Source organism: Octodon degus, unplaced genomic scaffold (assembly GCF_000260255.1).
Source record: "Octodon degus isolate 3935 unplaced genomic scaffold, OctDeg1.0 scaffold00012, whole genome shotgun sequence".
NCBI lineage: Eukaryota > Metazoa > Chordata > Mammalia > Rodentia > Octodontidae > Octodon > Octodon degus.
In genome coordinates, this window is record NW_004524588.1 from 14,403,602 (window position 1) to 14,430,027 (window position 26,426).

General features: G+C 38.1%; 1 protein-coding gene and 1 long non-coding RNA gene across 2 annotated transcripts in view; one reads left to right on the forward strand and one right to left on the reverse strand.

Moving 5' to 3' along the window:
- The window catches only part of Ddx10 (DEAD-box helicase 10), a 315,103-nt gene that overhangs the window by 70,173 nt on the left and 218,504 nt on the right, over window positions 1-26,426 (reverse strand). The gene's annotated exons all lie outside the window — the stretch shown is intronic.
- On the forward strand, window positions 12,640-16,286 carry LOC111815155. Its single transcript, XR_002819932.1, has 3 exons — window positions 12,640-12,650; window positions 15,519-15,527; window positions 16,208-16,286. It is a non-coding gene; the product is annotated as an uncharacterized LOC111815155 (long non-coding RNA).

A 26,426-nucleotide genomic window follows, 5' to 3' on the forward strand; every position in this document is an offset into this window, starting at 1 on the left:
ATTAATGAACCAACAACCCCTTTAGTAAAAGTTACTTTTGACATTTTGACAACTAGTAGACCTGGATAGATAACTCTACTGAAAATCTCTCCAAAAAACTGTAATGGAATCTGCCATGTTTTTATAGATAGCTTTCACAAAAGCTAAGAAAAAAAGGACATAATTACATCTGAAGAAATGTATAAAAGAGAAATAATTTGTGGAGCAAAAGCTCTTATTTGGTAAGAATAGGTGTTGGACAAATCTTTCAGCTATTTCTCCCAATATTTTATTGGGAGAAATAATGAATAGGCCCCTATGACTGATGACAAAAATTAGGCTCAGACAGTTGAAGAAATTTACCCAAAATTACATAACTAGTAAATGAAGAGGTAGGAGCTTGGAATAGCCTCAAAATCCAAAAGCCAGCTAAACCTGGAAGATATTTCTGAGAAGTAATCATTTCCTAAGAGTCCTAAAGTCCCGCCCACCTTCCCTCTCTAAAGTGGTATAAAACCAAAGCAAATGAGGCTCTAGAAAAAAAAATCAGAAATAATTTCTCAGATAACTACAGAAATAGGGACAACAATGAAAAACATGCTTATAGACTCTAGAGAGATACAAATGAAAGAGGAGCTTAGAAAAATGATGAAATGATGAATGCACATACATAAAAAAGAAATAGAATCCATAAAACACATTAAGCAATTATTTAGGGGACTAAAAATTCTATTTGCAAAAGAATAAACCAACGTTCAGAATCTCAGACATAATAGGCTTGCTGTTGCAATAATGAAAAGAAAGATTTCTTAAACACAGAAAAGAGACCCATAAGAAAAACTAGCAGTGGCTAGATGATACGAAGAATAATAACAAAAGGTGGATTGCAGGTAAAGAAAAGGACACAGCGCAAATCATATATATTTTAAATATATATATGATATTGATAAATATGATATATGAATAAAATATGATATATTTTAAATAAACTGTTCACAGAGGTCATGGCAGAAAACTTCCCTGGCAGGGAAAAAGAATTTCACATACAAATAAGTAAGGTGTGTGGAACTCCAAAGAGCCAGGATCAAAAATAATTATAGCAGGACTTAAAATAGTCAAGCTTCCAGCAATTCAGTATAAGAACAGAATATTACAAGCTCTTAAAGAAACAAATCACCTACAAAGCAAAGGCAATCAATATTACAGCTGACTTCTCGACATAAACATGTCAAGAAGAACTTGGCATGATGTATTTCAAGCCATAAAAGAAACAACCTCCAAACTAAACTGATGTACCCCATAAACTATCTTTCAAAGTTAATGGAGAAATAAGATACTTCCATGATATAGAATACCTGAGGAAACTCATAAACACCAAAGCAACTCCAAAACACTCTGAAGAACATTCTAGAAAGACATAACAAGGACTACAACTCCATGAACCCCTAACAGAATGAATTCATCAAACAAGGCAAACAATCAAACAGAGGAGAAAAAAAGGAGATAAGAACAAAGAAAAAACATGATAGGAATAAGTAAATGTTCTTGTGTGGAATTACTGATAAGTAAATATAAGTTTTAACCATCAGTATTAATGGTTTCAATTCACCAATCACAGACTTGCAGCATGGATCATGAATAAGAATCAACAATATGCTGAATACAAGAAACATTTAACTCAAAGAGAAATTTACAAACTAAAAGCCAAAGAATGAAAAACAATACAACACATGACAAGAACCTGGAAAAAAAAGCAGGGATACCTATTCTATTTGTAGACAAACTGGATTTCAAAACAAAACTGATTAAGAGTCAAAGAAGGTCACTATATCCTTGTAATACAAGAGGAAGAGGTAGCAATCATAAATATATATGCAACATATACCAGTGCACCCAACTATGTAAAGTAAGTACTAATGAACATGGCAAATCACATAAACACTAACACAATTGTGTATGGGATCTCATTACCCCACTGTCACCAAAAGATAGAACAACCAGACCAAAAAGAAAGAAAAAGAAAAACCAACAAGGAAGTATTAGAATTGAACCAAACTTTTGAACAAATGGACATAGTGGACCGAGTTCCACCCCCCAATATCTGAATACACATTCTTCTCAGATACACACAGGACATTCTCCAAAACAGATCTACATACTCACGGATAGAACATGTGTAAATGAATTCAAAGGAATTGAAATTAACCCATGTATATTATTAGACTAGAGTGCAACAGAGTTAGAAATCAAAGGCAAAAGAAACCACAAGAACTTGATAAACCCATGGAAATTAAATAGCACCCTCCTGAATAATGAATGGGTCACAGATGAAACAAAAGAAGAAATTAGTTTCTAAAATTCAATTGTAATATCATGAAATTTAGAATAATTGGAATAATGGAATTTATGGCATTCAATGAAAATAGTTGTATGAGGGAAATTTATAGTAGTGAATATCCGTATCAGGAAAACAGAGCAAGCTTAAATAAACAACTTAATGTTAAACCTCAAGCTTCTAAAAAAGCATGCTCAAGCTCAAAGCTCCTAAGAGAGAGGAAATTATAAATATCAGAGCAAAAATTAATGTAATGGAGGTTAAGAAAACAATACAAGAATCAATGAATGGAAGAGTTGATCTCTTTATTTAATCTCTTAATTTAGTTAATCTCTTTATTTAAGAGATTAAATAAAGCAGCAATAACTCCCCTTATCAAAAAAGGAAAGACTAAAGTCCACACAATTAGGAATAAAAAGGGTGAAATCACAACAGATACAGCAGAAAATGCAGAACATTATCTGTACCTACTTACAGAACTTGTATTCTAGAAAGATAGTAAATGCAAAAGAAATCAACAGATTCTTAGACATGTATAAATTACCAAACAAGGGCCTGAGTTCAATCCCCAGTTCCGCAAAAAGAAAAGTAAAAGTAAATGAAATCAATGGACTGGGGAAGAAGATAGCTCAGCAATCTAAGTACTTGCCTGGCAAGTAGAAGGACCTAGTTCAATCACTAGTACCACATGCCATGATGGCCCGGGAACGCTGGGCATGCTATGCCAGGCCAAAGCATGGCACACACCTGAAATCCCAGCACCAGGGAGGCTGAGAAAGGAGAATCACTATAACTCTAAACTGTATAGCAAGACCCTGTATCAAATTTGGATGGATGGATGGAAGGAAGGAAGGAAGCAAGCAAGCAAGCAAGCAAGCAAGCAAGCAAGCAAGCAAGCAAGCAAGCAAGCAAGCTAGCTAGCTCAAACAGTAACAAATGCTGACTGACAGGGCTGTGGGCAAAGAGGAACCCTTTTCCACTGTTGGTGCAAGTACAGACTGCTGTAACCACTGTGAAAATCAGTGGAGATGTCTCAAAAATCCAAGCATAGACCTTTCACTAGACTCAACTACTTCCCTTCTTACAATCTTCTCCCAAAAAATTAGAAGTACCATACTACAGTGATGTATGTATACCCAAGTCTAGCATAACAGTTCATAATAGCCAAATCTTGGAAACAGCCCAAATGCCCATCAACTGGTGAATACATAAAGAAACAGTTTTTTTAAAAAAAAAATACAATGGAGTATTACTCTGCCATAAAGAAGGATATGCTCAAGACATTTCTAGTAAATAGATTACCTTCAGACCATAATCTTAGGTATAAATATCACATTATTGCTCTGGTGTGAAAAACCAAAAGCATGAAGACTAAAATGTTTAATCATATTATGCAACAGGAAGAAAATGCTTGAATGGTGAGGGGGAAAAGGTAGGTGGAGTAGGAAAAGAATGAAGAATGAAGGTTAAAGTGAAAGGAAGAGGAGGAGAGAGAGAGAGAGAGAGATTTTTGTAAATGGGGAAGGGGTTGAAGGGAGTGTGGCATAACTAGAAAAAAACAAGCTATATTATGTACAGGCATAAAATCTCTATAATGAATGTGATCAATATGCATATCAAAATGTACTCATAAACTCTGATTGGAAAAAGAAAAAAAGTCCAGTTGAAATAAATTTGTGTGTTATCAAGTAAGGCTGGATTTTTCAGGATGTTAGAAAGGTTAGCTACTAAGGACATGAAACGATCTTTAAACATTCTGTAACATTCAGAGTGCTTACTCTTACAGCAACTGTCATGCTAACAGATAGCTAGCTCTCTGCTCTATAACATATTGTTTGCCTCCTCTGATTACTCTCAAGCCACTATCAACAGAATTATGGGCTCCTGAGTACCCTAAGATGCCTTGGAATCTACCTCACCATACACTCAGTGAGGACAGAAATATCTTGCTTTCATGAAAATAGCATCTGAAAGCAAACTAACTGCAGTGCATCTCCCTCGAGAGAGACATTTCATTGCTCAGCAGTCCTAATTGTCATAGAAGTTCTTTCCATCAGCCGCTATTTAAACTTCATCATACAGAGTATTTGCCTCCCATAAATATTGTGATCCTCCATTATTTTCTCTACATCTGTGGCTATAAAATGATCCAGATTTAGTCTCCCACCCTGTTTTGTGAAAATGCTATCATAGAGCAATGCCCTCTGACCCTCCACTAGCTTGCAAATTAAAGACCTGCATCCTTCCTCATGTCATGTAAGCACACTCACTGGGAGTAGCTAAAAATTCCCACAGAAATATACCCTTGGGAGTTACATGAAACATGCCCATGTACCACTTAACCCAATTTAATACCTAGAAGGATAAAAAACTAGTTATATCCCTTCAGGGGATTGATACTATTACAGTGTGCAAATATAATGACAAGTTAATTTTCTTACAAGAGAATTCTGTATCAAGAACAAAACATTTAAGAGATATTATGGCTCAAATAAAACATATATGTAACGTACATGTCAGAGGGCTTTAAGTTTGAGTTCTTCTTGGCCAATCAAAGTTTTAATTTTGCTGAAAAGAGATTTTGCGGCATTCCAAAGATTTTTATAAGAGAAAAAGACCCATAGCAAAAAGTGTTCCTCTGTCTAAAAGGAAATGTTCTCAGGAGAATAAAAGATTTCCTGACCCAACACCTAAGACAAGCCCATACAACAAAGGTAAGCTCAGATAGGGAAGAGGTTCACTTTCATATAAAGGAGATACCCAGTCAGTCAATGAGAAGAACAAAAGCACAAAACACAAACCTCTCTGCACTCTCAGGCATAAAAAGTCTAGAGATCTATACCTATGTGTGAAAAGGAAGGAAAAAAGAAGTTTTCTTCCCATGGGGACTGAGACAATATGCTCCTTCTTGATAACTATGCTATTCAGGAACAAAGTAGAAATTTTCCTCATATTTGAGCTTCAGACAGCCTTATCTGTCTTTTTAAACAGAAGACAGACATTCCTCAATTTGCCACTATTCAAAAGTGGTACTTAGTTCCAACTTAAATATCATTAAATTATACTAACACAAAATGGTGATGCTAAATGTTCTGCTAGCCTTCTACCAATCTGTGGGAGTTATGAAGATTTATGAATTACATCCACGATGTATATTCTACGAACATTCATACACATACTTCATTTCAGGCCTTCTTCTGAGCAGTAGCTCTTGCTCCCAAATCAAAGCATAGCCGAAAGCAAAAGGGATGGCAGGTGGGAGAATGAGAATGAAAGGAGAAAGACTAAAAGAGAAATTGGAGGGAAGCAGTTGAAGGAAATTAGCATCCATCACTTTAAGAAAACATACTTCTATTAGTACCCAAAACACTGATAGAGAAATGTTTCCAAGTCGTTCCAAAACTTCAAGCTCACACACACACCACCCAGCACCACAATTAACTTAGAGCCTCTTCTAGTAGAAACAGAATGGTAACGGTGCCAGAAATAATAGAAGTCAGTTGAGAAGCTTGCACACTGAAGTAAATGGACTCATATTTTTGCTGTCAAAACAAGTTTGTTTTGCTGTCTAAACCCAGCAAGAATATGATTTCAAAATGTCCCTGATTTTGTACAGCTCAAAATACTTTTTATATGCTACACTCCCCTCTTACCCACTATGTTAACTTACATAAGTGCTAATTTTGAGTATGAGGAATGTTTACTTAAGTATTTTATGCTTATACCAATTTGCTTTCTTTGGAAGAGCCAAACAGTAAAGAAACTGCCTGTTTTACAGACATCAAAAGAGAACACAATAATCCCAAAAGATATTCAATCCAAACAGCCACTTAATGGAAAAATCAATTATGTAAAATTAAGTTAAATTTGATTGCAATTAGTCATTAATCTCTTTTATGCATCTGTAATTTACCTTGTTGCTATAACATTATTCCAGTTTTGGTGTTCACAGGGAACATCTGACAAGATGAGTTGCAAAGAATACATAGAAGAAAGAATCAAAATAATTGCAGAATAGTTAACGGCAAATTCAGAATGCTGCAATGGATGTCATTTTAGTAAATCATTACAGCAGTGCAAGCATTTGTGAATTTAAAGATTCTTAGTACCTCATAAACAACAGGGAGACATTCACCTATCAGAGCTGGACTTTTTTATATTTTTAATTCATGGGACTGATAAAAGAGATACACAACTTGGGCTGTGGGCAAATGATCAGATACAAGAGAATGAAAGTTGAAATTTATTCTAAATTCTACAACTGTAGAGGAAACTACTGGTTTCTTTTTTCAATCCTAATGTGACAGGTACAGAGTAGATTACACTAGAAAGTAAAGAAGATGGATCAAAAGAAGAAGGATTAAACCATTACAATGGTTATTTTCTACCAGCTGAAGCCTATGTGCTTCAGAGTTCCAAGACCCCAGCAGAGATTAAAGTGATCTTTCCCATAAGTGAAGGTAAAAGTTTCCTTGAATTACACAATTAAGGTGATCTTATGGTTTGTGTTTTCCCAGCACCAGTTGTTCTGGTGAAATTACTTACTGTATCTCCCTTTACTCTCCAAAGGGCCAGTTAGTATTGTACTTTAATAATGGAAACCAACCACTATGCATCTAACAACATTTCTACTGGAAGGAGAGGCATGTTCCAGTTTATGAATAAATGGCCTATATGAAGTAATTTCTAATAGGGCTGTTTTCCGACAACCACCTCCCCCCACATCCTGTCATGTTGTTTTACTGTTCTTCCTGCAAAAGGACTCTTGACTTATCCCAAGTTATTGTGTCATCTAATAAACAGCACAGTGAATCCTGCTATATTACTGATCTGGAAATGTCACAGTGAAAGAAAATAACTACATCAAGCTGTTGCTGTCTCACTGACTCCAATATTGAATTGTCTACTATTTACTGTATATCAGTATAGTTTGTGATAGTCATGAGGCTCCCCATGGGAGAGTCAAGCAACCAACTAACATGATTTAAATATTTTCTAGATAGATGTAAATACATAAGAGAAAACTATGCCAAGGCAAGAGGATAGAAAGACTAATATTTTGCATTGAGTGATCAGTGGAACATTCACTAGTAAAATGATATTTTAGTAGAAACTGATAGGAGTAGAGAAGCAAATCATTTATCTATCTGCATTACTCAGAGACTCAGGCAGCAGTGAGTTAATTTGGAGAACAGTGGAAAGATTAGAGAAGGATCCGATATAAGCAGGACTTCTAGTTTTTGTTATGATAAAGATGGGAAGTTCCTTGAGGCATGGGTGCACACAGAGGAACAAAACGTGACATTTAAGGACTCATTCTGGATACTCTCTTAAGAATAATGGAAGGGCTGGAGAGAAAGCTCAGCAGTCTAAGCTCCTGCTTGGCAAGTGCAAGGACCGAGGCTCAATCCCCAGTACTGCATGCCATGCCAGCCCCAGTGCGGAGCCAGCCACTGAAACCCAGAGTGCTGGTGCACACCTGTGGCTCTAGCACTAGAGAGGCTGAGACAGGAAAATCACTAGAGTCCAAGCTGCATAACAAGACCCTGCAACAAATAAATAAATGATTTTTTAAAAAAGGAAGAGGAGGAAGAGGATAGAAACAGGGGCAGGTAAGAGAAAGGAGACTGAATTTGAAGGCTCTTGCAATTAATAATCCACACTAGAGAAGATGATGACTTTGAGTAAGGTGAGAATCATTGGGATATGATAAAGTATTTGGATTCTAGATCTAGTTCTTAATATACCTCTGTTTTTAAGTGATTTTATATTTATAGGAAATTTGTAGCAATGATACAGAGTTCTTATATACTCTTTCAACCAATTTTTTCTTGTCTCTAACATTTCATGATATATTTATCTAAGAGACAACATTGGCATGTTATATTAACTAAATTTCAGACTTTAGCTTGGCTAAACCAAATGTTTTGGATCTGCCTTAAGGTAGTGAGCAGCATTTACTGATGAGCTGCAGTAGAAAAAAAACTGAGAGAAGTCAAAGGTATCACTAAGATTTCTATTGAGTAACACAAAGGATGGGAATAGAAAAATAACACTGAATGAGAAAAAACATGGAAAGAACACATTTGGGAGAAACAAATCTGCTGTTTGGATTCATGTATGTTGATATCCACTAAAATCCAAGTGAAGACCTCTAACAGGCAGTTGGACATACAGAGTTCAATAAAGAAGTCTGTGCATATTAGAGACTCTTATAGTACAATTACAAGAACTTAACACTCAACTGTGTGTAACTATGGAGACATTATACGAGACTCTACAACAAATAACGAAGCCAAAAAATAATAATAATAATAATAATGAAGCCTAACTGACCGCTGTGAACACAGGGGAGACAAACAGCAAGCAGAGCTCCCCTAGCAACATGTAGGCATGCCAGCACGTGGTGAGTGCCAGGCAAGGTCAACATAGCTGAGCCCAGCTGCTTACTGGGCAACCCTAACTGCTCATGCCCACATCTAAGTACATAAAAGTAAGGTGGGCCAAATGCTCAGGGCTTTTTGTCCACTAGAGGGAGAGAACCCTGTTGCCCCTCACATTGTGATTAATTTTCTGTCTTTCTGCCTTTGTGCTGCTCTCCTTCCCCACCCATTCCCCTGTTAAATTCATAGGCTGGTTCCTACAGACACTGAAAAGAAATCTCAGACTGCTGGGGAAAACACATAAATAATGATATTATGCAGACTTTCATTTTCAGCCTTTTCCTAATTATATTCACATTACTAAAATTCTCTAGAATGAAAAATCTCAGTGGCTAAAATATCAATAAAATCTCAACAAGCTAACATGTCTTACAAAAAAACATTATTTTTAAAAACAAGATAGGTGGCTGGCCAGATAGCTCAATGGATTAGAGCACCTACTGAGGCAGACACAAGGGTCAGAGGTTCGATCCCCCACCTGCTGCGCCAGCCCCGCCCCCAGGGTGCACTGAGCCTGGGAAGGAGACTGGGCGTGGTGGCACGGGCCTGTAATCCCAGCGCTTGGGAGGCTGAAAACAGGAGAATCACTACAAGTGGATCTGTGTAGTGAGACCGTACAGACCCTGCACTAAATACAAAAAATAAATAAAAATAAAAACAAGATATATATTTAACCTTTCTTAACTAAGCAAAATCTGGCAAGATTATAGGAAATAAAAAAACACAAATTTGAGATTTTAAAATTTTATATACATATATATAACTAATATTACTATATATATTACTAATATTGATGATCCACTATAAGAATGGTAAGAACCACTCTCAAAGTTTAATATTAATAAATGTTTATCAATGAAAATACAGAATAAGCTGTGCCAAAAAAGAAGACTGACACACCAATTCACACGTGACAAAAGACCTTCTGACATCTCTGATTTTAAATGTTTCTGAAGTTTAAATATCAGTATTTTCAGATTTGAACATTAAACAATGAAAAACACTTTTGTGATTCAGTTCCTTTCAAAGAGAAGATGAGTGATGAAAATTAAAAGAGGCCACGACAGAGTATAATGGCAATTTTATACTCTGGCCTTGCTGGGTAAATGGGCTGGAATTTTATACCGTAGCCAAAACACTACCTAAAGTAGGGAGAATTATAGTTTAGGGTGGATATGTATGACTATCAACACAACAGTAACTTTTTCAAGCTATAACTTTGATTTTTTCTTTTAATTCTCAATTTCATAATAATCATTTTCTCTTGCTTACACTTTGAGAAGGTCAGTTGACTTAGCTTTCTCCAACTCACTGATCTAGCACAAAATCCCGGCTTATTGACAATTGTGACTATAAACTTTACTTCTCTAAATGTCAGTTTCTTCATCTGTTTAAAAGCAATGTGTAACTCCTTCTACTTTCCTATTAAGATTATGGGGAACAAATTAAAAATTACATGAAAGTTCTTCATAGGTTGGAAGGAATGCTGTTGAATTCAATGCATCTTGAAATTATAAGAGGACTATGGATATAATTTGTTAAAAATAAAACAGAATGGAGTAGAACATTCTGACTATATCACACATAGTAAAGCTAAGTATTTTGTGAAAAAAAAAATAAATAAATAAAGCTAGGTATCCATGTTACTATGAAGAAATGTAAAATGTTCCTAACTCTAGGAGCCAAGAAACACCCTCACCCTACCACCACCACCACGCACACACAAAAACAGGCATCAGAACCCTCTACTGAGCAACTCTTTTTGACAACCATACCTTCCTGACCTTCAGTCAACAACTAGTTCTGGGAACATACTTTGCACCCACACTGACCTCTACTGAAATTTATTCAATCCCCTTTCCTTATTTGAAAGATGAAGGACACACAAATAACGCCTATGAAAAGCAAATGAAAGTCCTTGTTCATTAGATATTCAGTGATGTGAAGCACCAAGGCATCCCTCTTTTCTGACTACAAACCAACACAATAAGGTAAAGAAGTAGTTTCAAGTAGGCGCTGCAGACAAGAGAAAATGAGCCAGACATACTCAAAGCCAGGCCTCTCCATAGTGAATCTGCTCCTACCTCGGTCATGCTAGGCACGTGAGAGAGGCTCTAAGTCACACCTTATATGGAGTGTTGCCTACAGACAAAAAATAATGTAGGAAAAAAAAACTAAACAATGGGGACAGGTGATATAGCTCAGCAGTACATCACCTACCTGGCAAGTGCAAAGTCCTGAGTTCAATAACCGATACCAAAAAATGATTTAGCTTGATGTTTTTGGGCCAGGGAGATAGCTGGGTAGAATAAGCGCCTGCCTGGCAAACACAGGGTCCTGAGCTCAATCCCCAGTACCAAAAAAAAAAGATGTAAAAAGTTCTGGCCCTGGGAGATAGCTCAGTAAATACACACTTGCCTGGCAAGCACTGGGTCCTGAGTTCAATCACTGGAACTAAATAATAATAATAATAATAATAATAATAATAATAATAATAATAATTTAGTATTTTCATGAGGACTGAAGGCAAATACTACAATCATCAGTATTACAAGGCAGTGCCACCTTGGCTGAGGCTAGCTGTGTTCTGCTCCCTCGTACTACTGTGCCTTTTAATCATGAGGTCTGTTTCACTGATAATTTTCCTATAAACTTCCCCTGACGCCAGCTATTTCATCTCACTAGTAAGGGTCTGGCCTTAGCAGACTAATTATTCCAATTTGCCATTTACCCTCTTTAGCCTCACAGACCAGAATGTCATGTCAGCTACAACTATAACTACAGTAAAACTCCAAGCAGAGAGGCACAGGTCTTGCTTGGAGGTGGAAGCATATACAGAATGTACTCAGGACACAGATGTTAGTTTTATACTGACTAGTTAGAGGCTTTTAGGTTCTTGATGATGGCAGGGATTTATTCGCCTAGTACTAGAGTCTCAACCCAGGATCTTCACACTGAGCTACATCCCCAACTCTTATTTTATTTTATTTTTTTATTAATTTTATTGAGAAACAAAAAGCAATGAGACAGTTTCAAAACCAATTAGTAGGATAGTTTCAATAATTGGTACATTGCATATTGTTGTCTTCGTAGTGGTTATTCATAATACAAGATGCAGACATGATATCCTGTCCGAACACTATTAGTACAAATTTTTCTTCTCATTGAATTAAGAGAAAGTAGCTGTATATCTATCCTATTTTGTATATACAGATACAAAATGGTCCTTCATTTATATCCCCTTTTATTGTTTAGTTTTGTCAGAGATGGGTCTTCCACTGCCATTTAAATATTGTAGGCCCTTATTTTAAATCTTGAGGCAAGGTCTCACTAAGTTACTAAATTGTCCAGGCTTGGCTGGAATTTGTAATCATCCTACATCAGCCTCTCGGAGTGCTGGGATTACAGGCATGCACCACCACCACACCTGGCTGTACTTAATTTTTGAAACAATGAGCTATAGTATTATATCATGTATGAAACAGAATATCATTTTTTTATTACTGGCTTAATTTTATACTATAACCTTCCAACATAAAGCATCAAATGAAGTTTTGGCTTATTTTCAAAATTTGAACATTCTAACCAAATTACTCAATAAGTGTATTTGCAAAAATACTTAAACATGAGCTCTATAGCCATATATCTATTTCTACTCTAAACTTTTCAGTCTCGGGCTGGGGAGATAGCTCAGTGGCATAAGCGCCTACCTGGCAAGTGCAGATCCAGTTTTATCCCTGGTACCACAAAATAATAATAAAAAAATAATAATTAATAATAATAATAAATAAACTTTTTAGTGTCTGATTAAGCTCAATCTACTTGTTATAGCTATTAGCATAACATTCAAGGTCTTTTATTTCAACTTGTACTGCTCTAATTCACGAATTTCTGTCCTCTAAGCTAGAGGTGTAGCGCAGCAAAAAAAAAAAAACCACCTGATTCGCATGCTCAGTGTCCTAAACTGAATCCCCAGCAATACTGTCTGTCTCTGTCTCTGCCTCTGCCTGTCTTCTGTTTTCTCTCTCTCTCTCTCTCTCTCTCTCTCTCTCTCTCTCTCTCTCTCTCTCTCGTCACCCAAAACTCCACCCTATAAAACCAGATAATATCTTGAGACTTAATGCCTGATTTTTGCCTGATGTCCACCTGGTAATTAGTATTCAATTCCACTTAGTATTCATGCATGGGCCTACTTATATATTTCTTCCATTAAGCTGTTAGGTTAATTCAGTCTTGGCACTGTGAGGAATAACACATAGTAGGCACTCAAGAAATGTGGAAAGCATGCAAATATATCCTCCTGGGGCCATCCTACTGCTTATGCTGCATCCCACCCAAAAACCTCACTGCATCTCCCGCACTCTTCTGAATCAGCCCAACTACTGGCATTTAAGATCTATAATGATTCACCAAATCTTCTAGTTCCCTCTTATATTCCTCATGTATGACAGTAAAATCTGACCTACATTTAGCCAAACTAAAAATGGTTTTTCACTTCAAAGTAGTTAACGACGTGAAGTAAGCACAGAGGTACACATCTGGATTTAGACCACTGGTTCTTAATGGGGTTGGCCATGTGTATCTTAACCATACACATATATACTACAAAGAAGCCCATTCTTCCAAAGATTTTGACTGGGGTGGAGGTTGGATGGAAATACTTCAATATATGCATTTTGAGGCATCTTTGATTTTCTAGACCTAACTGAATTACCAGTTCAGAACCTTAGTACTTGAGAACCAGCTTGCCAAAAACCAAAAAATAGTATTCTAAAGATAATAACTCACATTTTTGTAACAATCTACAGATCCCAAAGTCCTTAGACATCTGCTACAGTTTAAATACAAAACGTCCCCCCAAGGCCTCACGCACTCATTGGTGGAACTTGTAGGAGGAGACTGGGTCACAGAGGTGATGCCACCACTGGATTAGTCCACTGAGAGGCTTATAGCTGGGTGTGATGTTGGGAGCAGAAGCCTGATGGAAGACGGGGTCCCTGCAGGTGTGGCCTAGAATACATATATATGCTAAGATAGATATATATATATATATATATATATATGTATTATACATTTATATATATGTAATTTTCTTCCCTTGATCCATCTCTGCTTCCTGCAGTCACAGTTTAAGCCATATATCATCTTCCATGCCACCCTGCCTTGGAGTCTGTGGATTACAGACTGAAACCTCTACAAACTATGAGCCAAAATACAACGTTCCTCCTTTAAGTTGTGGGTGTTGGATGTTATGTTCCAGCAAAGAGAAAGTAACTAAGACAATCACGGCTCATCTTCACATGGGGCATGGAAGGTGTGTTGTACAGAAAAGACTACTGCTGTACAGAAGAGAAAACGAGGCTAAGAAGAAAGATGGCAGTCCCGGACTCCAAAGCTTATGGGCAAGAAGTGAAGTTGGAATTTGTTTCATTGGCACATGCCTCTAACTCTAGCACTAGGAGGCTGAGGTAGGAGGATCACAAGGTGTGGTGGGAGAGGGAGAAGGAGAGGGAGAGGGAGAAGGAGAGGGAGAGGGAGAGAAAGAGGGAGGGAGGGAGGGGGAGGAAGAGAGGGAGAGAGGGAGGGAGGGAGGGAAAGAAGGAGGGAGGAAGAGGAAGAGAGGGAGGGAGGAAGGGAGAGGGAGAGAGGAAGGGAGGGAGAGAGGAAAAGAGAAAGGGAGAGAGGGAAAGATGGAGAGAGAGCAAAAGAGAGAGGGAGGGAGGGAGGGAGGGAGGGAGGGAGGAAGGGAGAGGGAGAGAGGAAGGGAGGGAGAGAGGAAAAGAGAAAGGGAGAGAGGGAAAGATGGAGAGAGAGCAAAAGAGAGAGGGAGGGAGGGAGGGAGGGAGGGGGAAAGAGAGAGGGGGAGAAAGTGGGAGGGAGGAGAGAGGGAAAGAGAGAGGGAGAGAGGGAGGGAGGGGGAGAGAGACAGAGACAGACAGAGACAGAGACAGAGACAGAGACAGAGACAAAGAGAGAATAGAAAACGAAAAAGAAAAGACAAAGACAAGGTACTGGGTTTGTGTTGAATTTCAGTGCAAAGTACTGGGGGGAAATAAATGATGAACTCTAAGCTCTTACTTCTTAATCACATCTTTTTCTAGTAGCTGTAAAGCAACATGGCAATCAATAATGAAGGGGGACTCTCTAGTACATATTACTGATTAACTTCTAACACAGACTATGTAGTAGTCTCATTCATTCTGATTATTTTTGCTTAGATATAACTTAATTTCCTTCTGCCTTCTTTCACTTTATTCTTCTCAAAGGAATGACACTAAAATGTCACATGCCAGTTGTACAGAGAAAGAAAAAACCTGAGGATTAAATGGATGTCGTTACCGATCAATAGTAGTCATGTTTAAAATTTAGACACAATTCATGTTAAAAGCAACTCAGGCTGAATCCTCTGACAATGTACTTTCTACTTTCCGAAGAAAGCTGCATTAATATAAATAAGTGGATGAGCTTAGGAGCGTGTGTCATCTCCAGCCGAAAGAAAGAAGGTGTCTTTATGAAATGAAAATGAAATGTGCCTGTAGAAGGAAGGGACTGATGCACACAGCCAGAAATCAAGACGGGCAAAACCAAACAACTGCTCTTCATTTTACACAGCGGCATCTTATACTCCAAAGACAGATAAACAATATGATTCTTGGTAGAGGAGCCTTCAGGTCTGCGTGTGCTACTATTGCAGCACTCTCCAAACTGCAGAGACAAGTGAACGTGCATTTGTGTCATTTGGGAAAAAGGATTTTTATAAGTTTTAAAAGGTAAAATATCACACTTCTTAGAAAGTGAGAATTTAAAAAGAAATATGTATTTGATGAATATAATAAAGGATTAATTTTCTTTCATAGGTTTCATAAAACATGCATGGCTTTAGGGAGTAAGGCTCCTATTCTAGCATTACAAGAGTTATCCATAACACTCCGTATTCTCAATTTTACAGATTAAAACATTTAGGTTGAATGCACGTATAGACATCTAATCTCACCCTTCATTTTTTTTAAATGAAGAATTAAAATTTTTATTCTATGCAAACTAAACCAATATGCATACATATTGGTACTTAATTGTACTTTAGAAAAATGATGAGAAAAAGGGTTTTAAATCTCTCCGTCCATTTTATAAAAAGTTATCACCAAACAATCACTTGCATATACAACCATCAATTGTAAATACTCTGACTTATACCTAAGAATTAGGATTTACCTAAGAGTCAGGCTCTTTTCTTCTGAAATTCAGTCTCCTTTCACATTCCAAGCTGGACTTGAACTCGCTGTGTAGCCCACGCGGGCCTCAAGCTGGTGTCAATTCTGCCTCAGGCTCCTAAGTGCTGGGTGCTAACGTGCACCCAACACAGGGCTCTGGCTCCATTGGATCTCAGAACACTGTGGCTCCCACAGTTTGTGATGGTTGTGAAAAGAAACTCCTGCTTCCATCATATGAGAAACAAGAACACTATTTTCATAATTGTCTTCCAGTGTAAAAAACTTCACAGACTGATTTACCTTATTAAAAGGAAATGACTCATTGCTACATTTGCTCGAATTATTCTGCTCTCCAGTACTTCTTAAACACAATATAAAATTCTGCACAAACTTTCATCTGGGTTTTCAAACTACTACCACAAAATATCTTCAAGAGGCAGCAGTCCAGGAGATAAAGAAAAAGTAATCGAATTCAAACGTTTGCCAACATTCCTCTTGCTAGTTTTACAACACTGCTCAGGACTGAGACCCAATTGCTTCCTGCGCCTGTCCACTGGGAGCACTCAGTCTTCTTTTTCCTCCAACCTCCTGTTCTAGAGACAGATCTTGCGATGTACAACATCACATCGCCCAGCGTCACTCATCTGTTCTTCTCAAGATTTTAACTCATTATAACAGTGAACTCCATCATTGTGGCACATACTTGCTTCTGAGAACTAGACATACGTTTCCAGTTTTCATATGCAGACTTCCATTTGTCCTGTATCGTAGCACCTTCAGAGGACTGAACACATTCAGATAGAAAAATGTTATAAGCTGTGCAAGCTTTTTTTGGTTTTCCAAGCACTGATAACTCTTTCTTATTACTTCTTTCCTTTTTAAATGTTTTTGTGTTTTATTTTCTGCCAAAGATGTTCTCTGAGCTGGAGTTAGTGCTTCGTGAATGCTCTTCATTTCTTCTCGGTATGCCTTCAACTCTACCTTGAAAGCATCTTCATATGCTTTTTTTCTCAGCATCAGGAAGCTCCTTCCATTGTTCTGCAAGTCTTCCTTACTTCTGTAACTTTTATATCTGAGTTCTGAGCTTTAATTATGTTCATCTTTTCTTCAGCAAATTGAACGTATGAATTCAAAGGTTTCTTCGGATATCCATTCAAGGTGGATGAAAACCATCTTGGAATATACATAAAACTGAAGGGTGAGCGCACTGCACTTCCACAGCCAGGCACAGCTCTGCCCTGGACCTCCCCAGGGTGCTCTCAGCACGCCCACGCACCCCTGAGGAGCGCCATGGCCGCAGCAGACCACGCAGGGCAATGTTCAGCGAGACAAGGACCACCCGCATCTGTGAGCTCACCTTCTGGACTTGTTAGCATGCCCGCCCTCACCCTTCATTTTCAAAGAAAATATTTAGTTGAAACTTGACATACAATCAGAAAGTACACAAATCAAAAGCATGTAGCTTGCTGGGTTTGCACAAGGAATGACCTACATAGTGCCCAGAATAAGGGATCAGAATCAGCTTATTTCTCCACGGCCCCCCAGGCCTCCACATTCTCCTTCCCAGGAATAATCCCTTCTTTTCCTCAAAGAACACCTAACACCAAATACGAGTTTTGCTTTTAAAAAAAGCTTTCATATAAATGAAAGTCTATATTATTACTCTTGTGCTGCCTTCTTTTACTTTACACCACATTTGTGAAATCTGTCTTTGTTGCTGTACATAGCAGTAATTCTTTCATAGCTATACAGTATTTCATAGTATGACTAGGCTATAATTTACCTCCTTTACAACTTGGGTTATATCCCTTGGTATACACCTAAGAAAGGATATGTGGGCCACAGCAAAGGCACTGGCCAGCTTAGAAGCTACTACCAAATTTTCTTCAAAGGGGTTGTATTGCTGGATGTTAGTAAAGACCAAGATAAAGCAAGACCTCTACAACAAGAGTTCTAGTTTTTTGGGTCTGATAAAGTCAGTGAAATGCCCTCAGGATTTATCCTGAGATCCTGTACCTCAGATTGTAGATCCTTTGTCAGTGTCAGCCATGTGGATGAGTCACAGCCATTGCTTGGCCAGTGTGCTCCCTGTGAAAGCCTGAGAATGTTTTCTCTCCATGTGACTCTCCTTAGGCACACTCTACATCATCGATCACTTTCTTCTTTGGCCCCATAATCTCCTTGATCAGAAAAGTTGGGACACTACTCAGTTACATGACGTTACAGTACAAGATCTCATATGTCCTGAGTCTTAATTGATCTTGGAAGGCTGGGGCCAAAATGTTGGCTTTCCTGGCAGCCCTCCTTTTTCTCTAATTTTGGTCTGCAAACTTAGGTTGTTAACCATCCAGAAGAGAAGCTTACTGTTATCACCATACAACCTAGGCTGTTAAGCTTACCCTCACTATCTGTCTGAATATCAAACATCTTAGGCATAACATGGAACAGGTATTTTTCATCAAGTATTGATTTGTTGAACTTTAAGTCCTACAGAATATGATGAAAAAACATTTAAAATAATTAAAATATATTTTAAAAATAGGCATAAAGAATTATATAATTCTATGTTTACACATAAGTCCAGAAATCTAACCATATACGACCTTGTAGCAGGCCAGTCCTGCAACATTCCTTTTCCTGTCTCCTGCCTTCATTCACCACCCCCTTCTTTTTGAACAATCTACCCAAGAAACAGCACGGCAGCAACTGACATGTCATGACAAGCAGGCTGTATTCAGAAAACCAGAATGACAGGCACTCCAAGCATGAACCTACTATTACAAATTGCCATCTTCAGTGCAGTTGCTTAGTTCATAGGTATCTGTATATATAGTTAGTCGGGGTGAGAATCATTCCAATTAACTGCAAGATTCAAAAATTTTCTGGAGATTCTCAGGATCCCTGCCTTACCCATCTTCTACATATAACAGTATGGCTTGCCCCTGTCGTGTTTCCTAGCTCTTCTCCTTGCTCTCTTTTCATTGTCCAGTCCTCAAGCTCTTACTTTCCTTATAGTTGCATTATACCTTTCTACTTGTATTTCTTCTTTTGAGTTCTTATACTAGGGAAACTATACGATATTTACACATATCTGTCTGGTTTATTTCACTTATGAGTATATCTTCAAGTGGCATCCACTTCAATATAAAGGCTTTGAGTTTATCATTCTTTATAGCTGAGTAATACTCCATTGTATAAAAATACCACATCTTTTTCATCCATGCCTCAGGTGACGGGCATCGTGGTTGTTTCCAAGATTTGGCTATCACAAACTGTGCTGCTATAAACATAGGCACACATATATCCCTATGATATGATGTTTTCAGATCTTCTGGGAAAATTCCCAGTAAAGGAATAGCTGGATTAAATGGGATTTCCAGTCCAAGTTTTCTAAGGAGTCTCCACACTGACTTCCATAACAGTTGCACCAGTCTACATTCCCACCAGCAGTGGAGAAGGGTTCCTTTTTCCCCACAGCCTCTCCAACATTTGTTGTTGGTTGATTTCCTTATGATAGCCATTCTTTCTGGGTTGAGATGATATCTCAATGTTGTTTTAATTTGCATAAATGTCAAGTTACCTCTAATCTGAGACAAGTGGAATAAACCATGACTAATTTGAAAGAGCATTATGGGGATTGAATTACATGGTTGTGGTCAGTTTATTAGAATAAACCTAAATGTCTATCCAACTGAGCTGGATCTGTTAGGTCACTTATTAACACCAGTAATGTCTATAGATATACAAAGATAGCTGTTTTTTAGAAATTTATCAATTTTCCCCCAATTTTATCTGCTTATATTTTATTTTCCAAGTTTAATAAAGGAAATATTATTCTATCTTAGTTATTTTTCTCTTGTTGCTGAGACAAAATATCTAACACTCAAAATTAAGGAAGGAAAGGTTTATTTAACTCTCAATTCGTGAATGTTTCAGTCCATAATTGGCTGGTTCCAAGGCAGGGTGGCTTGACTGAGGGCAACAGTTCACGGGAGCTGAAGACAGCAAAAGCAACAAGAGTAAATGGGGAGGAGCAGGCCCCCTTTCTGTTCCTGTGGTGTTTGTAAGCGATCTGCCCTAGGGTGGGTGTCCTACTCACATTGCCAACCCCAGCACTAGACAATGAACCAAGCAATCACAAACTCCAGATTCTTCTGCCTCTAAGACATTTGTGCCCCATGATTGTATGAGGTTTTGAGGGGACCCCCAGAAACAAACCATAACATTATCCAAGAAGTATTAAAATAAATTCCTTTTAAAATGCTTACTGATCATTAAAAGTTTGCCCTAAAGAAGTATGACATTATATTGCATGTTTAAAAGTAACAGGTTTGACCTGTTTTCTGAAAATTTTATTTTTGTTCCTCAAGTTAAATGCTTACCTAGGAGGACAGGTTTAAAATCACCCTTGAAACCTACTGCAAAGCCATCTGTGGTTAGAACCAGGCAGTGCAGACAGATCTGATCTGAGTGCTAGCTCTTTTGTAATCTGACCACATTCAAATAAGGTTACAGTAATACAGTGATGGCAAATCTCTTAGAGATTAAATACCCAAATTGCAACACAAAGCCCACTTAATTATCACAGAACACCAATACTGCAATTACACCTGAATAATGAGATTTTAGTTTAGAAAAAACAACCTGTACATTACCACCTTTTGTATTTTTTGGGGGGGAGGGTCTACAGGGTGTTTAGGGTCTCACTACTAGATTAGACTCATAGTGATTCTCCTGTTTATAGCCTCCCGAGTGCTGGGATTATAGGCCAGCACCACCACACCCAGTCTCAATTCCAGTCTCAGTGCACCCAGGGGGCGGGGCCGGTTCGGTTCAGCAGAACCCAGCCCCTGCACCTGTTGGCAGGCAATTTAATCCGCTGAGCTATTTGGCTAGCCCAAAAGTGATTTTTTTTTTTTTTTGCAGAACTAGGGATTGAACTCAGGAACTTGCGCTTGCCAGGCAAGTACTTATTCTACTGAGCTAATACCTTTTGTATTAAAAGAAAATCAGTAACACATTTCGCCACAGGTTAACCACCAGTACAGTAATGCATTAAGGCAATCCATATTCAAAGACATCAAATGCATATTTACTGTGATACTGCCAAAATTTAGAAAGATCTTGCTTTTGTTTGTTAAAACAAAAAATTAATGAAAAAAACTGGACTACAGAGCGTATGCACAATTTCCACGGATGTTGGCTTCCAAATTCAGCAGGAAAGATGAAAATGAACTTAACCAGAGTATCCTAGAATGTCCCAAACACTACCCATGTTATGGTTGATACATTGCGTCAACCTAAGATTAGAAGACTACGTGACTCAGCAGAGGCCGGGGTCCTTACTTGGTAAATACCCTGAGCCTGAGCTGGAGGAGGGCATGGACACTGTGTGAGCTCTACACCTCCACTCCACAGTAGCCTACTTATAATATAAGGAAAGGAGAGAGGCAGCTACTGTGGCTCCTCCCTTCGCTCTCTGCTGTTTTCTGCCACCATGACGTGCTGCCCTCTGCCATGTGCCAGTCTGCCTTAGAACCAGCAGAGTATGGACTAAAACCTCCACAAACTGAGCTAAATAAACCTTCTCCTTCTTTAATTTGGGGTATCGCATATTTTGTCCCAGCAACAAGAGAAGGGTAACTGCAAAATCCACAAAGTATAATATATACAGTTTTGTGCACATAACTACACAAGCTTGAGGAGCTCTAAGTTAGATAAAAATCAAAACCAATTTGCACCTGTTAGGACTTTTCCTCTATGAATGTGTTAAATTCTTAATAAGATGGATAGGGGTCAAGTATTCCAGAAGGATCCTGATGGCCTACAGAGGTTACTACATTCTGTTTTAATATTGAGGATGTACAACCTTAATACAAGATAGACGTGTTTAACACAGGGAAGGCAGTGATCAGCAACTCAGGAGACACTGTGTGTTAGATACACCCACTGTCTGATGGAAAGTTAAGTACACAGCTGCAACTCCACGGAAGTCCATGGGCCCACTTTCAAGATCTCAAGGAGTGTGTATAATTGACACAGGTTTAAAATATAAAAATTAACTTAAAGCATGAAAATATTGGTGTTTCTTTGATTTGTTCAATACACATGTACAGAACATCCTCTATGTGGCAGCTCTGAAGAGTAACTTGGTTCTTGCTCCTAAGGAGTTCCCAATGTGGTGAGGAGAGATGATCACCAAGTAATGCAGCAGAACAATGTTCTCCAGGAGCAGGAAGTGAAATTACAATGTGCCTGGAGGAAGCAGGAAAGCCCACAAAATGGAACTACTACTAGGAGGTAGAAACAATGAAGGAGAAGACATTCTTAGACAGAAGAAAAGTTTGGATAAAAGAAAAAAGTACAGAAGAATATGGCATATTTTACTAATCTCTATGGGCTAGAAAAATTAAATGTTTCATCACACTTCATTTAAAAAATACTTGACTGCTGAGATTACAGGGAGGCTTTATCATTGATAAGAAATTAATATTTTGTACCTGCCAATGGTTGTGCATTGTCTTATGTTCCTTATAGTATTCACTTATATAAAGAGAAAACTTAGAGAAGAAACAACTCTTGGCTAGGATCGATATACAGTTACATTCTCTTAATGAATAGAGGGATTTGTTCTAATGGGTTTTGTAAATAGGATATCATGTCTGCATCTTGTACAGCAGTTAACCACTAGGAAGAATGCATACAATGTGCTAATTATTGAAAAAAATAATAATAATTTAAAAAAGAAAAAAAGAAACAACTCTTTGCTTGTAATTTGTTTCCGTTTGGTTTTTAGAGTTTGGTTGGTTGGTTGGTTGGTTGGTTTTTGGTGGCTGCAGTGCTGGTGGTCGAACCAAGGACTTTAGCACTGAGCACCATTCCCATTCCCAGTTCTTTTTAAAATTTCTGAGGAGGGTCTCTCGCTAAGTCACCAAGTTCCCAAAATAGGCAGCAACTTGCAAGCTTCCTTGCAATGAGCGCCAAAAGCACTAGAATTACAGGTGTGTGTCCCTCTGTTGAGCTGTTTCTGCTCTTAAGACTCTCAAATGTGAATGTGCTTCATGACTGTGACAATGATTTATGGCCTAATGTGTAAGGATAAAGGCTTCGGAGTCACATAACGTACATCTGAGCTCCTGCTCTGCCATTTCCTAGCTGTATGATCTTGGGAAATTTACTTAAACTTCTAAGTCTCAATTTCCTCATCTACATAATCGAGGCAACAGTACTGCTGGTGAAAATTAAAGTATTAATGATTGTGAAGCCCTTAGCCATTGCTGTGATCTGAACTTTTTGTTTTTTGTTTTGTTTCATTTTTTTGGCAGCACCAGGGATTGAACTTAGTACCTTGCACTTTGCCAGGCAGGCGCTTACGCCACTGAGCTACATCCCCGGCCTAGAAATTTTTTGTTTTTTGTTTTGTTTTGTTTTGTTTTTTTGATGAACTTCTTTCTTATATGTATTTAGTACAAGGTCTACAGGGTCTCACTACACAGACCAGACTCGTAGTGATCCTCCTGTTTTCAGCCTTCCAAGCCCTGGGATTACAGGCCTGTGTCACCATGCCCAGTCTCACTCGCCAGCTCAGCACACCCCAGGGGCAGGGCCAGCAAGGCACACTGGGGATCGAACCCGGTCCCCATGCCTACCTAAGCAGGCACTTTAGTCCACTGAGCTATCTGGCTGGCCCTGTGAACTGAATTTTGTATTCTTCAAAATTCATATATTGAAAACCTCTAGTGCAGTGGTGGGGAACCAATGGTACACATGTTATTTTAAGACAAATGATGTTAATGTAGTTATTTTTTCTAAACTAAAACCTCAGTATTCAGGTTTAATTGCAGTGTTGGCACTTGGTAATAAGTAAGTGGGTTTTGGGTGGCAGTTTGACACTTAGTCTGTAAAAGGTTCACCACCCTAATATGATGGTATTAGGAAGCAGGGGCTCTGTGACAATGTCATAAGGGCTGAGAATTTATATAGAAAAAGGCTCAGGAGCTGCTGCTGTCTTGGCCTTTCTACCACATGAGGACACAATGAGAAGGTGGACACCTGTGACCCAGCAAGCCTGCCTCGCCAGACAGACATCTAATCTCCCAGCACTATGATCTCAGACTGCCCAGCATTCAGTACTATGGAAAGTAAATTCTAGTTCTTCATACGCCACTCACCTCTACTGTTCTGTTACTACAGCCTGAATAGGCTATCACAGTATTTGTGACACGGTCACAAGCAGTGACTAAATGCCAGCAGCTACTGATGACAACCATACCTCATACTCACAATGGAATTTAGACCTCAGACTAACATTGATATTATAGATACTATTCAAAAGAGAATAAAGGATTCATTTTATGAAATCTTCTGATAAATTTAATAATGATGCTATTAAGATTTACAATATTACTTGAGTTACAATTTTTAATTGGAGTAGCATTAACTTTTTATTATATTTTTATATATGACCTTGTAAATAAAATACAACCTAGTAAAATAAAAAACACACATATAGTGATCTTTGGCATTTACTATTTACTACACTGCTCTTTTAAAAAGTATAAAACAGGGTAGAGGGCATACACATAAGCAACCTGAGACCTGAGTTCTAGCCCAATTTTGTTGTTTTTCAATTGTAGGGGCCTGAATAAAAGATACATTCATCATAGGTTTCACATCCTCATCTGCTAAATGATACAGTGTCATATAAAAGTTTTTTTCCCTAAAAGTCTGGACTAAACATGATGATGATAGAGGAATAGTTACTGTCTAAAGAGTACACAGTATCTATTTGGGATGATGAGAGAGTTCTGAATGGGATTCATCACTCTTTCAAATACTTATAATGCATATTTATGAAGGAGGTACTGTGTTCAGTGACAGGAATACAAGGAGAAGCCAAGTGTGGTGACATAGGCCTCTAATCTCAGTACCTAGGAGGCTGAAGCAAAAGGCTCACTAGGAATTCAAGGCAGCCTGAGTTACAAAGTAAGGTCAAAGCCAGCCTGAGCAACATGGTGAAATCTTGTTCGAAAATATGTTTTTAAACACGCACACACACGCACACACACGCACACACACTGAAAGGAACAGAAGGAAAATCAAGATTTAGAGCTGAGAGGGAGAGTCAAACATGCATATAAATAAGTGCTATGAACTATCAGAGATATACTAAAGACCACGTATGAGATATAAAAAGCAAGAACCCGTAATATCTGAGGTCAGAAAAAATCTTCACAAATTCTTTCATCTGAGCATTATAAGAACAGCAATTATTCATAATGAGAATGATAGCTTAACCACATTCTTTCCTTTCCCACAGGTACTAGAAAGTCATGACTAGAGAACAATTCTTAAACAAGGGAACTCAAAAGGTACATCTTAAGTAACTTTAAGATGGTTATAAGTCTAAGCACAGTAATCCTCTTTTTTTTTTTTTTTTTTTATCACCACCAATGGCCGTGGGGAACTACTACCGTAATCCCCAAGACATCCATAAAAAGCACTGTTTAGCACATAAGCTTCCAATAAAATATGAGGAAGATCTTCAAATGTTCACAAAGGCTGAGAACCTAAAACAGGAATTATGTTCAGCACAATTTGTGCCTTTCACGACATGGCTCAGAACAAAAATCACACAAGCCTACAGAAATAAAATCATGACTGAAAGTGACCATGATGGCCAGCCAAATAGCTCAGTGAATTAAAGAGCCTGCAAGCAGGCGCAGGAGCCGGGGGTTCCATCCCTGGGCCTGTGGTGCAGGCCCCACCCCCGGGGCACACCGAGATGGCTATTGAGACTGGGTGTGTCCCCCTTTTTTGTTTACTTTTGTCAGATGTGTACATTCCATTGCCATTCATATACTGTAGGTGCATGAATTCTGCAGAGTAATCCAATATAGTCCAGTAGTCTATAATATTACTGCGTTATTCCACATGACTAGCAATGTTAGAAGTTGTTGACTTGAGCCTTTTACAGCTCAGCATATCAATACGGCTTTACGTTTTATACCTCATTTTCATACTTTTCTGCTGATGGTCAAGACCAAGACAAAGCAAGACCTATATAACAAATTTGGAGGGGGGAATATAGATAGATAGATAGATAGATATAGATAGATAGATAGATAGTCTGTATGTACAAAATAGCATGCATATACACACACACACACACACACACACACACACAGAGCTATTTTCTCTTAGTTCAATGAGAAGAAAGTTTTGAACTAATAGTATTTAGACAAGATATCATGTCTGCATCTTGTAATATGAATAACTAGTACAAAGACAACAATATGCAATGTATTAATCATTGTAACTATACTACTAACCTGTTTTGAAACTATCTCATTACTACTTCTTTCTCAATAAAATTATTTTGAGAGAGAGAGAGAGAGAGAGAGAGAGAGAGAGAGAGAGAGAGAGAGAGACTGAGTGTAGTGGCACAAGCCTGTAATC